The sequence below is a fragment of the Canis aureus genome, chromosome 8 (genome assembly GCF_053574225.1).
Source record: "Canis aureus isolate CA01 chromosome 8, VMU_Caureus_v.1.0, whole genome shotgun sequence".
Taxonomy (NCBI): Eukaryota; Metazoa; Chordata; class Mammalia; order Carnivora; family Canidae; genus Canis; species Canis aureus.
Genome location: NC_135618.1, coordinates 55,214,512 through 55,220,327, shown reverse-complemented (window position 1 = coordinate 55,220,327; position 5,816 = coordinate 55,214,512).

Here is a 5,816-nt window from a genome sequence, read left to right as displayed (position 1 = left end):
TTGTGGGCCGGACCTGGGCCCCGCCCCTGGAGCCCCGCCCCCCGGGCCTCCCCCACCTGCCCAGGTGTGCTCCGCCGGGGGCCCGGGACGCGCCGGCCGCGACTCCGCAGCGCCCCCTGCTGTAGCCTGAGGCCGCTCTGCGCCGCGGTGCGTCCGGCACTGCGCCCCGCCGGGGCCACCCAGCGCCCTGCATTCCCGCGCCTTCCACCGGCACTTCACAGCGCCTCCTGCCGCCCTGTTACTGCCCCGCACTGCTCCAGTTGGGCGACCCTGCGCCCCAGCGCCAGGAGAAATCCCAGGCAGCCTCTGACGCCGCCGGGCTGCCTCCAGACCTGGGTCATGAAGCCGCTCCAGGGCCCACCTGCGCCTGGCTGTGGGCAGCAGGGGCCTTGCAACCAGGCTGCTTATCCTTTGGTCTCCTCAGTTGCCTTTTTTTTTTTTTTTTTAAGATTTTATTATCTATTCATGAGAGACAGAGAAAGAGAGGGAGGCAGAGGCAGAGGGAGAAGCAGGCTCCATGCAGGGAGCCCGACGTGGGACTTTATCCCGGTTCTCCAGGATCACGCTCTGGGCTGAAGGCGGCGCTAAACCGCTGAGCCACCCGGGCTGCCCTCAGTTGCCTTTTTATAGCGACTCACACGGATAGCTGTAGGAAAGGAGCTTAGAAAATTGCAACTGGAAGGAACCATGGAGATACCTCTCGGTCACAGCCCCTTCCAGTAGGGAACAGGCCCAGAGAGAGGAAGTGGCCTGTTCTCACACAGAACTTCTCAGACTAATATGCATACAATCACTGTGCATCATGTCAAAATGCAGATTCTACCTCGGTAGGTGTGGGGTGGGGCTTGAGAATCTGCATTTCTAATTTTCTAGGTGATGTCTCTGTTGCTGGGCTGTCACCATATCTCACCAGCATCGTTGCCATATTCTCCGAATTAACCCCTCTACAGCCTATGGTCAAAGTACTAGCCGAGGGATACTATTAAATTAGAGTCAGAGCATGTCTTTCTGTTTAAACCTATTCGATAGTTGTTTTTTTTGTTTGTTTGTTTTGTTTTGTTTTGTTTTGTTTTACTTCATCCAGAGCAAAAGCCAAAGCCCTAGGGTCATCTACAAGGTTCTCTGGTCTGACCCCTGTTATCACCCTTCCTCATCTCCTACCACTCTGACTCATTCTGCTTCTCTTTTTTTTTTTTTTTTTTTCATTCTGCTTCTTTCTCATTGGCCTCTGTGTTGTTCCTTGGATATGATGACATACTCCTGCCTCAGGATTTGTTACTGCTGTTCACTCTACCAGCACCAACTCTTCACACACACACACACACACACACATCCACACATCCACACATGCATACGCACACGTGTGCACACATGCACCCAGATAATCATGAAAATCACCCCCTTGCCTCCTTCAGTCTATGCTCTATTGTTATTCTATCAGTTAGAACTTCCCTGGCTACCCTATCTAAAAGCTCAATGTTTCTCACATTCCCAGTACTTCCTATCCATCCAAATAATTCCTTCTATGTTATTTTTCTGTATAGCAAGACCAATAAAGATAAGCAGAATTGCCTAACCAGCTCCTCCCCCCCCACCCCCGATTCCAGACACCTGAGTTATGCATTTGCTGTGGAAATTGAAAACTGATACAGCCTCACTCAAAAAGAAACCTTGAGAGACTCTGCATTTCAAGGCTATTGGGACTAATGACAGGTTCAGCAACAAGCTGCTGATAGAAGAGCTCAGACCCTAGGAAATGCAACCACCAGGGGCCGGTTCAGAGAACAGTAAAATCACTTGCATTCAACATTAGCTGTTCTTTTCTCAATGCTGTGACTGGAATAAATATTGGTGATGTCATTTGGGTTCAAGTAACAGAAACCAACTCAAATTAATGTAAGCAAAATTAAAACCCCTCTCAGCCTTAGTGGGTCCCCAGAAAGAATTCGATTGGCCATCAGCTTGGCAATAACTAGCTTCTTTGAGTCAGGTGTCTTCATCCCTGGTGCATTCAACAAGCACCATGAGGATAGTAATGCATAAACGAATATGGCCATAGAAGTCTACCACTGTAGGTGGATGGGCATCTCTCTGAGAATGTGGTGAGAGTGAGTGAGAGAGGAACCTTAAAAGGAACCAACACATCCCTTTGTTGTCAATAGTAGCACTTCTAGGCCACTTAGGAAAAATCAATATGAGATGAGACTTACCCTATCCCCTAAGTACATAGACTTTTTGCCAAAAGCAGTAGTATAGCGGTCATGTTTTCTTTTATTTTCTTTTTCCATCAGCATCTATTCCATCTCTTTCTGGAGACATCTCTGAGTTTCCTTTGGAGAACCATTCATCACCCTTTTTCAGTCCATGTGGTTTGATTTGAGTTGGATTGATCCCACTTCTGGCTCTAGGTCTATCTAATCAGCTTATCTTATCACTCAGGTCTTAGTGTTTTGTTCAGGAGTAGGTATGGGCCCCAATTAAATCCAACGAAAGTCAGGCCTACCCAGGTTGTTTTCTGAGATTTATTTTATTTTATTTTATTTATGAGACAGAGAGAGAGAGAGAGAGAGAGAGAGGTGGAGACACAGGCAGAGGGAGAAGCAGGCTCCATGCCGGAAGCCCGATGTGGGACTCGATCCCGGGTCTCCAGAATCACACCCTGGGCTGAAGGTGGCACTAAACCGCTGAGCCACCAGGGCTCTTTTGGTGGCAGGGCTACTAGCAGAAAGGACTATGTGATTCAAGAGCTGTGGGGAGTATCACATGGGGCTTGGAAATGAAGTCAACACAAAGGAAAACAAAGCTAAGAGATGGAAAGGGTTCCAGTCCTAACAATAATAAGTCTCTGGACCCAGCACTACCTTAAGCTGGGTCTATGTCCCAGACATTTTAGTCATTTGGGCTAATAAATTTGCTATTGTGCTTATGACATTTTGAATTCAATTTCTTTCACTAGAAGCTAAAAGACTCCTAAATAATATAAAGGATAAAAGTCCTATTTCCCATTTGAGTGGAGTGATGCCATTTTTATTTCTTTTTCTTTTTTAAAGATTTATTTTAGAGACAGAGTGAGCATGTGAGTAGGGGACGGGCAGAGGGAGAAGGTGAGAAGCAGACTCCCTGCTAAGTGCAGAGCCTGACACTCTGCACAACCTGCAGAGTGTCACAACACTGAGGGTTGAGGTTGATCTCACAACCCTAAGATCATGACCTGAGCCAAAAATCAAGAATCAGATGCTCAACCAACTGAGCCACCCAGGTGCCCTGCCATTTTTGTTTTTCAAAGTGAGTGTATTCTATATTCAGTCTCAGATGAAGAATCTACAAATCTTCTGGGGTACATTTTCCTATGCTAGATGACACTAGTGAGAACTTTATGCTATGGAAAGGGAAAAAGAGAATTAGAATTCTAACAGGAAAATAGACTTTCCTTGATCCCAGACCTGTTTAGCTATCTCAGTAAGCCCTAAAGTTCACCAAATTATCTCCACAGAACCTACAGCATGATGTGAATCAGGTGTAGGAACAGTAGTATGTAAACTTCCAGGCTCATATGTATACCATGGTAGGATTGTTACATATATATGTACATGATGGTAGGATTCTGGGACTTCTACAGCTTGGTGGGCTAATGAGGAGTGGTGGCGTAATAAAGGAACATTCTTATTTATTAATCAGACTCTAGTTTCCAATGATCAAGATAATATTTCTGTGTGTAACCTTAGCTAGGGGCAATAACATCAATTGATGCAATATTAAAGAAATGCAAATATGGTTACATCCATTTTCTAGGACAATTTCTTTCTCCAAAGAAACCCTTAACTTTCTTCCTGCTTCTGACAAAAGTTAGCATCATTTTCTTAGTGTAAAAAAACATTCTTTCATTAATCAGATTCTTTAAAGATCAAGAGACATACACTGATTACCTATAATGATGGGGGAGGTGTGTTGAAAGCACACAGAAGATGAGTATCACAGTGGAGTTCTTGATGCAATCTGTTTCTCTTGCCAATGTGGAATCCTTTCCACCTTCTACTGGCAACAGATCCTGTATTTTCTTTTGGGGAAACATCAATTCCTGCCTTAGCCTATGTGACGCTAGTGGGAACCCTAACCTCAACACCAATCATAACATTTCTGTCTCTGGCCACATTTGGTTCAGGGAAGGGCATACTTCCCAAGCCAGCCAATGAAAATCTTCCCTTGGAGTGAGTTTAGCCAGCATTTGGCTAACAGATAAAAAGTCTTGCAGGAAGCTGCCTCTGTGTGATCAGCACCGTGGACAGCAGCACTTGTGGGCTCTCCCTTTATGCAGGAGGTCTCCACTGGGAGTTGCTCTACTAAATATCACTTGCAGCTTCAAGATAGATACAGTAAGAAGAATGAAATAGTGAAAGTGACCTCCTTCAACCAGGTTATTTCGTTGGTATGGATAAGAGATGTCATAGATTGCCTTTAAAACTAGAAACGTAGGGGTCCCTGGGTGGCTCAGCCATTTGGTGTCTGCCTTCGGCCCAGGGCATGATCCTGGAGTCTTGGGATTGAGTCCCACGTCAGGCTCCCTGCATGGAGCCTGTCTCTCTCTCTCTCTCTCTCATGAATAAATAAATAAAATCTTTAAAAAAATAAAAAAATAAAACTAGAAATGTATAGTCAATTCTTGATGTTCATCCCTGTGATAGTTATGCTCTATAAAATTGCCTCTAACATTGAATTAGCAGATACTGAACTATCACTTCTATGCCAAATACAGAGTTAGATTCTTGCAAGTTTCTGATCATAACATAGTCATCAATTGATCAATACATAATTATTTTAAATGTGTGTTTCTGTTTAAAGATACCATACGTAGGGCCGTCTGGGTGGCTCAGTCAGTCGAGCATCTGACTCTTGATTTGGGCTCAGTCATGATCTCAGGGTTGTGGGATAGAGCCCCATGACGGGTCTCCTCTCTGAGTAGGATTCTCTCTCTCCTTCTCCCTCTGCCCCTCCCCCTGCTCATAAGCACTTGCATGCTCTCTCTAAAAAAAAATAATAAAATAAACATTAAAAATTTTTTAAAATAAAGATACCTCATTTAATATATATGATTGAAACATCAACATTGAACTCATGGCCAATGGCACTGTAACTCATGCATAAATGAAACTTATCTAACACATATATTTTCTCTGAAAGGTGTATCACAGCTTTTTGGTGATTACAAATACTGGGTAACATGTCAGCACTACACGGGGGTGCTGATTTAAACAGCAACATCACCAACAAAAAGCATGAAAATGTGAAAAACAGAGCACTAAATAGGCTGCAAAATGACACTTGTTTATAGCATGGGAGCTCAAACAAGCAGGCAGAGAAGATGGACGTTCCAGCTCAAGAGGAAAGAGAAAATGTGCCCTTTCTCTGCCTTTTTCTTCTATTCTGGTTCTCAATAGATTGGATGATGCCTGCCCACATTGGTGAGAATGATCTTTATTCATTCCAATTCAAATGCTAATCTCTTCCAGAAACACTTTCACAGAAGTAAGTACTCAGAAATAATGTTTTACTAGATGTGTGGGCATCCCTTACCCCAAACAAGTTGACACATAAAAGTAACCATCATTCCAAAAGATACTCAGAGGTTATAGAAGCCAAATCCCATATGGTCCTACATAATACAATTTGCTATTCCTTTTCTTGTGTCTTAGGGTGGATAATTAGATTATTGACTTGAGAACTTTCTTCTTTCTTTTTAAAAAAAATTTATATTTTCTTAATTTTTAATTTTTAAGGAGGCTCCACATCCAGCATAGAGCCCAATGTGGGGCTCAAAG